This window comes from Pelophylax lessonae (genome assembly GCF_965119305.1).
Source record: "Pelophylax lessonae genome assembly, chromosome: 1".
Classification (NCBI taxonomy): Eukaryota; Metazoa; Chordata; class Amphibia; order Anura; family Ranidae; genus Pelophylax; species Pelophylax lessonae.
In genome coordinates this window covers 105195549-105208516 of record NC_138768.1, presented here as the reverse complement: position 1 = coordinate 105208516, position 12968 = coordinate 105195549, and the positions used below count along the sequence as shown (strand labels likewise).

At 40.1% G+C, this 12968-nt stretch overlaps 1 protein-coding gene across 1 annotated transcript in view; it reads left to right on the top strand.

Annotated features, from left to right (window-relative positions):
* The window catches only part of MIER3 (MIER family member 3), a 45084-nt gene that overhangs the window by 5333 nt on the left and 26783 nt on the right, over positions 1-12968 (top strand). The window lies entirely within an intron of this gene.

Here is a 12968-nt window from a genome sequence, read left to right as displayed (position 1 = left end):
TAAAAAAATGCTGCATGCACCTTTTTTCTGCGGAAAATGAGGGCATAGCAGCCCATTCAAATCAGTGGGTTGCTATGCATGTGCAAATGTGGGCCGCCAACCCGCATACATGTGAACCGCCAACCCGCATACATGTGAACCAGGCCTAAAGCAATAGTAAAGTCATTTATAAACAACACCTCCTTCAGGTTTAACCACTTCTTGACCACAAGGATTTGCCCTCTTAATGACCAGGCCATCGGATCGGAGCCGAGCGCCAGGACCAGTTATCACCAGTTAGGCCAGACACTGCTTGATGACCTATTTTAGGCCTGGTTCACAGAGTCTGTACTGACTGACTATATAATAATGTGCATAAGTGAACCAAAGCCCCTAAATTCAGCAATGAAATTGAAGTGAGGTGGAAATTTAATAATTTAAATTTAATAATAGAATACCGTGATAATACCGTATACCGTGGCAAAACCTTAATCAATTAATCGCAGCATGAAAATCTGATACCGTCACAAGCCTAGTTGAATATGGAGGTTGCAATTGCTGATCCCTTTTTCAATGAATACTGGTTGCTTGTATGTCATGGGGATTTAGTTGGTTTTTGATTTATTAGAGGCGTACCTGAGACAAATATGCAAATTGGTCATTTTGAATTTCCCTGCATTCAAATATTGAAGCAGTTGGGCAGCCATTATTCTCTGCAGCCATGCTAGTCCCCTTTTCATCTTAATACAGTTTTACTCTCAAGGATGCTCTGCAGTACCAGTTTTCACCAACTGGTGTAATTGTTCGTGTCTGACAAACAAGACGCAATATCTGGGAAAGTGGGTAGCCTAAAGTTGGGGGGGCTTTGCATTTCCAAGAGAGTATGACTAAAGGCAATGCTTTTTTGGATAAAGGTAAGAGAGGGTTATAGAATCTGTCAGGGTTTTTTTTCTTTTTTTGCCTTGTGTGTCCTTTTGGGTAGATTTAGAGCCAAAACACGAAGTGTGAAGGACTGTTTGTCACCAGGACTCGTGTCCCCATTTTCCTGTTTCAGTGACAATTGAAAATGTAGCACTTTTCTTTTATTTTCGGTCAACAGTAAACAGGACCAATACAGCGGTTTCATCTCCTCCTTGTCTCACAGATAACAATACAATCTCTTTGCTTTATTCAAAACTAAAAACAAATGTTTTGCATTTTTAGTTATACTGTAGGAGACTATAATATAGAAGTAAAACTTACTAAAATAATATTCTGCTGAACATCCCTGGTCTGTATATGGCCCTTGGCTTAAGTTAAACAGCCCTACTTGATGTAATCAGCAAGCATCTGCTTAATAATCTTTGACTGCAAACTGAGCTTATTATAAAAAAAAGGGTAAGAAATAAAGCATTTTCAATGTATTAGCCTTGGTTTAAATAAGTGCATACACCTTTTTTTTATTTTTTTTTTTTTTTTTTAATAATCCATAATATTAATATATAAATATGAAAAGTTTTCCAAAAGGGAACGGCTGAAGCCTGGACAAAAATGGTGGTGTGTTTCTGTGTTAGTTGTGAGTCTTTGTACAGTTGTGCATGAGAACATTATAGGCAAACCCCACATTCTTAAACCTTGCTTTTTCCATGTTTGTTTCTATTTGATACCTAATATGGGATATTTCTAATTTAAATTTTTACTCGATTGGCCAGCCTTTTTTTTTTTTTTTTTTTCTTACAGGGGTTTGACTTTATTGTTCAGAACTGTGTTTTATGTGTTTTATGTACCTGAAACGCTGCAGTCATTTTTCCAGCTTCCCTATGTTACATTAAAAATCTAAGCCCCGGTTCACACTTGTGAGTGTGCGGGGTTCGCATGTAATGTCGGAGCGCACTGCTCCGACATTACATGCGATCGGCTGTGCGGTGCGAGTTTAGCCATACAAACTGTATGGCTAAATTCGCATCGCACCCGCAGCAAACACGCACAGGAGGCATTTTTGCAGCCGCATCAGGATCGGATCGCACAGCGGTTCACACTTGTGCGATCCGATCCTGTGCGAACTGCACGAACGCACTGCGATATGCAATCAAACTGGGGGTGTCGTTAAGATTACATTGACACCCCCAGCGGATCGCATATGGCAGTGTGAACTGCCGGGGGTGCGTGTGCGATGCGGGAACAGGCTGCGAGTTCGCAGCCTTCCCGCATCGCATCAGTGTGAACCGGACCTAAATAACAGCAGAAGCAAGCCTTGGAAGTCATTCTGAGCATATAATAAGTCATCTGAATTAAAGTGGTTCTTCGGTCCTAACCCCAAAAAGTTAGGTCCACAGCTACAAATGTCTTAGCTGCTGACCTTTTCAAAGAAGGACACTTCCCTCATCCAGCGCCGTCCTCGCCCAGGGCTGTTCTTTGATGATGGAGCTCAGGTCTCCAACACTGCATGTTTACTAAGGGAAACTGGCTGTGACTCCATGTGACTTCACACCTGGCTTCCCACTCTTCAAGTCGCGCTGCACTTTGTGAATGGACCCGCAGTCTTCTGGGACCTGTGATATGTTCTGGAAAATTGCAGGCCGTGGAGGGGGGTGAACTTCTGCTTCAATGGCAGTGGGAGTGGGTACCAGCTAAAACTAGGCACCCGCTACTTCTCCAAAAAAAAAAAAAAATCACAATTTGGGAGAGGAGGGTAAAGCAGAACGTCCCTTTAGGGTGAAGTTCTTCTTTAAGTCGTGTAAGGAAGAAAATGACTTGAGTGTTACTAATTTTCTTATAACCTCACATAATATGCATTGTAGCTAAGGTACTAATTGGGCTAAACACGGCCTGTAGTGTTGGTTCAAAGCATAAACTTTAACTAAGTCGTGCGTACCCCTCCTCCAGTTATAAAGGTTTTACAATATTTTGGAAGTGATCTTCATTTGGTCCTCCTATTTTGCATAGTGAACAACCGGTAATAAGTTATAAATTACTGTAGTGTAACAATGATGTTCTTGGATGCTGAGCTTGTCCTCTCTGATGCTTCCAGTGTCTGGCCTTGCTGTGTTGGTAACCGGTAGCGGTCAGTGTGAGAGGCCAAACGTATTTAGGACTAAGTGCCGGTTCCCACTTCCGCGCGTGCGGCGATCGCATGTAATATCGGAGCGCAGTGCTCCTTCATTACATGCGATCGGATGTGCAATGCGAATTCAGCCATACACTTTGTATGGCTAAATTTGAACTGCACCCGCACAAAAGTCGTACATGAGGCATTTTTTCAGCCGCATCAGGATCGGATCGCACAGTGGTTCACACTTGTGCGATCCGATCCTGTGCGAACTGTCAGATCGCACTGCAATATGCGATCAAACTGGGGGTGTCGTTAACATTTCATTGACCCCCCCAGCGTATCGCATATGGCAGTGTGAACTGCCAGATGTGCCTTTGCGATGCGGGAACAGGCTGCGAATTCGCAGCCTTCCCGCATCGCACAAGTGTGACCCGGCACTAAAGAATAGTATAGAATGTTCTGGGACCACTGTTGTGAAACCTAAAATTGGGGCCCTAAAAAAATAAGTGGTGCAACATTTTTAGTAGTGCAACAAATAATGATTTGAGGTGTATGTTCCTATGCAATGTGACCTGTATGGCAGACATAGGAAAATACCTATTTGTAACATTTGTGCAACTTAAAATTGAAGATTGCAAAAATTGCATACATTTTATATAAGGGGAAAAAATGCATTAGTGCACCAAAAAGTAACTGGTAGAGGACTCCTGGGAAACGTTGACATTCTGGATATTTTCTTGCACTTTTTGAAACTGTTTCGCGCATTATTTTCCTGTTGGAATTTCTTTTTGCGCCACCAGTAGTTTATTGGGCTTATTTTTTATATATATATATATATATATATGTGCAGAAAGATACAATGAGGATATTCACATGCCTTGATTTTATAATTTATCTCCATATATACACGTAGACAAGGCTGTCCAGCAAAAGTGACCGTGACAGGTGAGGGGACAAACTATCAATTCTTGAGCAGTTGCAGCAACAGTTTACAAATAAAATCAAGTGTAACTATGGACAAAAAATATATATTTCAGCCTGTCAGCTTGTCCGTTTTTTGTGTTGGCCCTGTCAGTTTTTTTTTTTTTTTTTTTTTTTTAATGTAAGTCGCAAAGTGACAGTTACAGGGGCCCTTTTTTGTTCATTTGCACTTAAAGTAATTACTACCTAACATGAAACTTTTCTATAGTAACAGAGCTGAGGCACCTGCCATTCTTTCTCCCTTTCCTCGCATCCTGGACAAACTGTAGCCTTGCAGACCATCTCCAGCCGCCTCCTCCTATAATATCAGTCTTCCATCTTCCCCTAAAAGGCTACTCTACCTATTCTGCCTGTCTCTTGACACCCTCGCTTCTGTAACCCTTTACAGACCATTTGTACCTTTCTGTAGCCCCTTTTTCCTGTCTACCCACCACCCCTGTACCCCCCATTCATTCTGCATTCAGTAAACTTTCACTCCTTTTCACTGAGCACACATCATCCTGGCAGCCCCCCTCCTCTCATGACCCACCATGCCAATTGCCCCCATTCTTTCATCACCTCCCCCTTCTCCTATGTCTCTTCTCACCAGCACATTTGCCATCCACAGTATCTGTGCCCTCCCAAACAATTCCAGCATTACCCCTTTTTTTTCCCCTATCATTTTTCCTACACCCTAACCTCACTACCACAACACCATGCATGTGATCCTGCTATTGTGCATGCTTATCCCCATTCTCACTCCATGCCTGCAGGAAGTGTATTATCCTGTCTACGCTTAGATGCTCTCCCCCTCCCCACATGTTAATGGAATATCCCTGGTTCTCACCCACCATTTTATGCACACTGGTGCTGCCTGATATATTTTATAAGGTATAGGGCAAGTAGATTGAGACTCCTAGGCTGCAGTCCTTGGATTTATTGAGCACCCCCATAGGTTGATGACCCGGAGAATCCGAGATTAAGCTTCTTGAGTCCATGGTCTGTAAAGTGGCATTTGACTGTGAAATTACAGGTTTTGAATCTTAGCGGTGGGATGGGGCAGGTACTAAACCCAAAAGCAAACATTATATTGCAGCATACTAATTCTTAGAAGTAATGTCTGTATTTTTTTTTTTTTTTTTTAGGCTTGCTCTCTTCTGTAAGGCTGGCCATACATTATTACATTTTTCTTTTGAATTTTTTATCAAAACCGTATAATGTGAGGTCAAACCTAAATTGGTATTCAATCAGGAGGCCCTTGCACTACATAGTTGAGGAAAACAAAAAAAAATTGCTATATTTTCTTTGCAGGGAAAAAAAAAAAAGTGCCATGCAGGTCTGCTGCAGACTGTTAAGGGCCGTACACACTTGACGAAAATCGGACGAAATATTTTTTTCTCTGTCTTATCATCGTTCATTACTGTTTTTAGCCGACAGTGCATAAATGTTCACGAAATTTCTCGTCCGAATTTTTTTTTTTTTTTTGGTACATTTGTTCCTAGACTTCCGGGTTGTCAGCAACTTCAGATCATGCGTGGTCTTTCGTGTCCGATTTTTCACATACGTACTGCATACACATTAAACGAAAAACGGTCATCTGGGGACGGACGAAAATTTTTTTGGTGTTTGTCCCTCCGTTTTTTTTCATTGAAAATGTCGGCATCGGCTGCTGAAAGTTGTGTACACACTAGGTGAAAATCGGACGATTTCACATCGGGTGGGAATTTTCGGCAGATTTTCTACTAGTGTGTACCCTGCTTTAGTTTTCTGCAGAGCCTTGTCTGCATTCAAGTTTGTAGAAAATGAAAAGGCATGTGAAATCCACAGAATAGTATCATTACAAGTAATAACTACTTACAGTGATAGGTTACCTCCAAAACTTTCATCATTGGAAGAAAAAAATACAGCATCTATCTTCCCTTCCCCTCTTCACTGCATTTGGTCAGTATTTAAGTGAAGAGGTTCACTTCAAGAGGCATCTTTTATTTTCTATCAAAGATAATTACTTTGAAACTAATAGCACCAGTCCCACTTGGCAAAATAGTACAAGTGAAACTGCAAAAAAAAAAAAATCAAACTTTTCTAAAATGTATATTCAGTATTGCTGTTTAAATGTATTTCAAGTGTGTAAAAATGCTTTGATAATGTAAAATACAAATAACTTAATGAAAATTTGCTCGCTGTTGATATTGTATGTTGGATTTATGGAATGCCATCTTTTCACTGTTGATAAAAACAAGAGTGAAAATAACTTTTTTTAATAGTCTCTGGGGAAAATGCTTAAAGTGTTACTAAACCAACAACAGTAAAATCAGTCTGTATATGCAGTAAAGTATGCTTGTTATACTCACTGTGGAACCTAAGGGGTTAACCCTCTGCATTGTGTAAAAAGGCTGTTTGAACCTGTATGCACAGATCCTCCCCTTCTTGCACTGTCTCCAAAATATGTCCGGATAAAACAGAGTTACTGGAGTCAGGCTGCACATGCTCAGTTTGGTGTGTATTGCTAGAGAGGTGTGGGTTTTTTTTTTTTTTAATCTTGGGAGAGTGCATGTGATCAGCCCAGGGCCAGTCAGCACTGTCCAGACAGATGGTCAGGAGTCCTGCATTTTGATAGGTCAGCCAGTGCTGTTTGAAAATTCTTCCTACAAGTTTTACCAGGCACGAATAGTCACAAGACTGCTATATACAAGCATACCCCACTTAATGTTCACTCGAAGTACGGACACATTGGCATCTGTGGGAAAAAATCTTGGTCAGCTTGACATGACACTGCTCACGGGTTTAATGCTCCTGAACCATAAGTGATGGGGACACCAAACTTGGGGCACACAAGACTACAACATATCAGATTTTGGGGTTGGCTAGCTTGCTAGGTAAACTACCTTGTTGTAGTCTTGGGTCCCCTTATCGTGCTTCCGAACTTTGGTGTCCCTGTCACTTATGGTTCGGGAGCAGTGCCATGTCAACCTGACCAAGATTTCCCAAAGAGCTAGTGTATTTACATACATTGAGAAGGGGAAAAAAGGTATTGCTTCACTTTTAAGTACATTTTCTTTTTACATACATTCTCTGGTCCCATTGTGTACTTAAAAGTGGGGTAGGCCTGTACTGCTGATGAGAAAAGGTGTTTACATCTTTACTAAAATGCATGTTCTGTGTACTGGGTTTGGTAACACTTTAAATGTGTTAAGCAATTTGAATACCTTGATCAATTACTTGCGTTGCTTATGCTGGCCATACACACACAGAATTTCTGCGAAAATGGTTATTTTAGGAAAGATCGTTCGAATATCGGGCCGTTAGTGAACACAAGTTTACCGACTATTTCGATCGTGTGCCCGGTTAATGTCGATGGATCCATAGCGAAAACTTTTATATCTACGAAAGGTTTTTTTGTGTGTATGGTAAAATTGAAACGAAAATGATATTCTGGCTCATATTGTGCATGTTATCAAATGAACATTATGATCATGAAAACGATTATGTAAAAGAGTTTATTCTGCAAGTTGGTGGCCAATTCGCTTTCGACCGAAGAATACTCATTCAGTCTGCAAACGGCCGAAATTCTTTACGTGTATGGCCAGCATTACTTTCCAAATTTAAGAGAACAAAACTGCCTCTGCAGAGAACACATGAAGATAAAATACTTCTGTATTTTTAAAATGTAATCTAATCTGTGCAGTGAGAAAGCTAGTAGGCTTCTGCCACTATTTACCTTCTTAAAATGCTAGCTGTTCTCAAAGGTAGCTGACTGGCTTCAGTCACTGACGTGGAACAATCATGCAACCAGTGAAGTCAAATTAAAGATAGAGTACCTGATTTTCATACAACTTCTGAGAAGACCTTCAGCCAACTAGCATTTTAAGTTTTTGGAAGCAGTGGTCTGTATTGCCTATCTGTGTATTTCTCTCATTGTAGACATTGGTAAACCATAGTAATATTGAATAATAACTAGGCTTTGTTCCTTGTAGAGATGCGGTTAAAGGGAAAAGTCCCTCCCCCTTCTTTTTTTTTTCTAGGAAAAAATCCAAGCTTTTTAATTTTAAAATTTTACTTTTCTCAATCAGTCTGCAACCAGCTATAATTTTCCAAGACTACCAGAAATTTTAAATGTTGCCATAATTACACATTACTCACATGACAAAAGTTACAATAAAAATAGCTTTTGACTCTAATATTATTCATGATCATAATGATATTTAATCACTATTCTGTGTGTAATAATAAAATAAACAAAAATGTCATAATTGTAATATAAACCTAAGCTCGGCTTAAACAGGGGCAGGGCTCTGTGCTAAATGCACCTCCCCTTGACAGGAAGACTAACATTTTGAGCTGGAGCCAGCATGTAGAAATCTGTTTTGGGAACAATAGGGCCACCGATCAGAATAGTGCCAAATGCTATGTGCTCTTGGTCCAAAAATAATGTATAAATAGTACTTCCTTATAGTGGTTACCTGTCTATGCTAAACTGTTTGAGGTGAGGAAAATCTTGTTTACAGACCTCAGTAGCTTCACTTGAAATCTGCACACATGTGTTGCAGTTTTCAATCAGTTCTGTCAAAACTTTCAGTAAGAGAGAAAGGTAAACGGCTGCTGCTGTGCTCTTTAGAAACCCATCATGAATTGTAAATGTTTTGTTTAATGGAAGTCAGCTTATTTGAGAGCACTGTGTGCAACCAGGAGCTTCGTTGAAGCCTTTGGAGAGCTAAACACAGATCTTATTGGAAGTGCTAACTGCCACTTTAAAGTAGCTACTAGCAAGTTTCAGTAAACCTTAGCACTTTTTGAAGCTTGTTAGGTCTCATGCACATGGGTGTGTGTTTAAAAAAAAAAAAAAATCCCTTTTTAAGAGTTGTCTGCCTTTTTTTTATTTTTTTTTCCCCCTTCAATTGAAAGGATAAGTGCACCTTTTGTAACATGTTGCAATTATGTCCCCACCACCCTCGGTTGTGACAGGCAGCGGGGGATCTTCTACATTACGAAAAGCACGTGGTCGTGTGGGGCTCCGCCCACCTAGCTGCGTCATTCATTCACAGTGTTCTGTGAATGGAAAACTACAAGGTCTGACAGCCTTTGTTGTTGACACTGTGGTATTTTATTGATGCTTCCTGTTAGTGTGCAACTGCTTGGGCATACGATGCACGGCCAAACCACTTACACACAGTGTCTGCAAAATCCCTGCATTGCACCCACGATCTGCTGATTGTGGGTGCAATGCCAATGCACATATTATTATTTTTTTTTACCTCCAAAAATATATGCATATTATAATTCTCTTTTAAAAAAATAAAAAAAATAAAATATATAGATTATATATATATATATATATATATATATATATATATATATATATATATATATATATATATATATATATATATATATATATATATATATCTCTATCTCTATCTCTATATCTTTTTAAAGCTGGATTTTTCTTCCAGAAACTTCCATTGTACTTTAATACAACATTTGAACACACCGTTGTACATGATGCCTTAAAGATCAGCTAGCTGCTTTATCAGTGACAGCATTCTCATTATGAATTTGCTCAACATCCCAATACTGGAGTTTCTCTAAAGGCTTTCTGCTGGAAGCATGCCTTACGTTTTGCTGTACACACTGCTCTCATACAAACTGAAGCTCAGATGAATGTACCCTGTATGAATTGTTTGCTTGTGATCGTAAAAAGAAAAGTTGATAAATATCAATTGAAAATGCTCCAAAGTAATGTAAAATTTGATCTGAGCCAATTTTCACAAAATTGAAACTCCCATATTACCTTTTGACTTAGAAATTATCAGCACATTCAATTGGATAAAGGTCGATCAAACCTTTGTAAATGACTCTTGCCTCAGTTTTCATAAATCCTATAACAAGACCAATGTGCAAATTGCTGAGAAATGAAATTAAAGCTATTGCATTAGCAATGGTGTCTTGTTTCTCTAGATAAATAAAATGATTTCTGGAAGTTGGGGCAGAAGTTGGGCTGATGCCCTCAGCAAACCGATGCCCTTTCTTTATACTTTTTTCCCAGGGAATCTTTTTGCTGGAAGCAGCAGCTCCAGTTTTATTTGCTCTGCAATATGCTAATTGCAACTGCTATATGTAAAAATTGTTTTGATAAATTATTACTGACATTGGTGGGAAAGTATAATAGTGACTAGCATACATGAAACATATGATCACCCCATGCCTGTTCTAGAGGGGTTAGGAAATATGTGCATGGAAAACAACTGTATTTGTTAATGAGACAGCAAGCTTAAATAAGTCACACTTAGGAACTTTATGCAAGTCTCGAAAATATATTGTTTTATTTCAATTTTTTTCTGAAATAGATAACTACTGAAGCATTTCAAAATGAATTATTCAATCAGAATGACAAAGAGAAAGTGAAGGTAATATATTAAACAATATTTTTTATTTTATTTTGAACAAATGCTTAAGTGCGACTGGTGCTTTAAAAGGTTGAAGGGAGAAGGTTTGTCAGCAAACTTTACATTTCTGTAATGATCACCACATGACCACAATGTAATATAATATTACTTTTTGTGTTTGGTTATTGACATCGGGGCTGACACAAATCCAGGCTTCAATTGGCTTTCCCCCCAAGTGTTTTTTGAATATCTTGGACCAGTAGGTAAACAAATAAAAATAAAAAATTATATTACTTAAATCTTTTATCCTTTAAGTGCCAGTTCACATTTGTGCGATCACAAAGATCGCATGTAATTCGCAGTGCACTACTCCTAAAATTTACATGCGATCTTTGTGCGGTGAAAATTCAGCCATACGGTTTGTATGGCTGAATTCGCACCGCCATCACACTGTAGCAGAATCGGATCGCATTGTGGTTCACACTAGTACAATCCGATTCTGTGTGATTCTTTCAGATCGCACTGCGATATGCGATCTGATCTGGGGGTGTCGTTAACTTGTAATTGACACCCCCAGCATATCGCATATGGCAGTGTGAACTGCCAGGGGTGTGGGTGCGATGCGGGAACACGCTGTATATTCGCAGCGTTCCCACATAGCACAAATGTGAACCGGCACTTAGGCAGTATGTCTGTCTTAAAGGAGCATTCAGCACTGCACTTCATGGATGGAGGGATTCTGGATGATAATCTGTATGCCAGTGTCACTTGATTCTAACTCAGGCAGAACACAGAATGCACAAGCCTGCCCTAAGGTTCTCTTGCGAAGGAAACATTGGGAATAGATATGACTTCTGTGTTCTGATTGAAAACCATTCTGTTTAGTGAACCAAGAACAGGTCATTACCTGCTAGTCTTCCATCCATTGCTGAGAGTTACAGGCAGACACCTGTCAACTGATATTGTGTGCTAGTTAACTAGTAGAATCATATGCTGGCTTTTAATGTTTCACAATGTACATCAATGGTGAGAGCTCTCCACCACCGCTCACAGTTATTCCAAACGGTTGTGGTGATGACCTGGTCAATTTATAGTTGGCCTCAGTGGAAGCTGCAAGAGCGACATTGTGGCCTTGGGGAAAGGGGTAGAGACAAACTACTATAGGAAAATGTCACCCTTTGTGAAAGAGTTAAAAAGCCCAGCAGATGGTTCTTGGGTGGTACTATCACTTTAGGCAAACACGTCAGCCATTTTAATCGTTTAAAGTAAGTTTTGTCATATCATCTCGCTGCTCCTACTTTGGTTTCACATTGTTACTAAGGGCTTGACTTTTCTGGACTTCTAGGCTAAAGCACTTCTGCCTACTGTACCCCATCCAATAAGAGTGTGGTTTTTGGCGCTGGTGTCCACAGTAGACAGGAAGGCTACGAACGAGCAGGAATTAGGGCTGTGACCTAGCCTAGAAGCTTAAGAAGTCAATCCGTTGGTGACATCAGCATGAGAGGGAATCCAAAGAGATGTTTCTGGTTTTGCAGATGTCTTGTTCTTAGATGGGACTTTTCCTTAAGACTCCATTCACACTTGTGCGACTTGTGATGCGACTTTGGACACAGTCATATGACAAGTAGCCGCCTGTTGTTTTCAATGGCACCCATTCCAATCAATGCGCCTTTAAGTTGAGTGACTTTAAAAAGGCGTCTGCACTACTTTGATGTGACTTAGGTCCAGAGAGTGTAAATTCGCGCACCAAAGTCACACAGGGAATCATGCAACTTTGGAGCCCTGCAAGTTTGAATGGAGCCTTAGAAATATTTTAAATGTGGCTGATGGGTTTACTTCAAAGCAGACTTTTTGTGGCCTCTAAAGGTTGGGATTTATCTGGAAAACTGCTGCCTCCAGTGTATGCTGGCCTGGACATGTGCAGCTCTGATCAAGCACCATAATTTGACTTTTTGCCTTTTTTGTATGCCTGTAAAAGGAAGAAAAAATTAAATTGTCAGTTTTTATTTGTGTGTTTTGTTTTTTAAATTTAGCCATTTGTTTTGCCAGTTTCATATAAGTGCCGGTTCACACTTGTGCGATGCAGGAACGCTGCAAATATGCAGCGTGATATCGCATCCGCACATCTGGCAGTTCACACTGCCATATGCGATACGCAGGGGGTGTCAATTAAATGTTAACAACACCCCCAGTTTGATCGCAGTGCGATCTGACAGTTTGCACCAGAATCAGATCGCACAAGTGTGAACCACTGTGCAATCCCATTTTGATGCGGCTCAAAAAATGCCTCCTGTGCGGATACAGTGCGAATTCAGCCGTACAAAGTGTATGGCTGAATTTGCATCCGCACATGAGATCGCATGTAATGAAGGAGCAGTGCGCTCCGAATTGCATGCGATCTCGCAAGCTGCACATATGTGAACCGGCACTTAAGGGCGCTCTCTGTATAAAATGACATCTGAAAAAAATGCAGCCTCTTATTCTATTAGACACAATGATTACAGGGGTTTGTCTTCACCGATTTTCTCTAAACGATTTTGATGCTGATCTGAGTTTTCCATAGGGTTCACAGGGCCTCGTCCAAGGTGAAATATAAGTGGAGCCGGTTTCAGTGG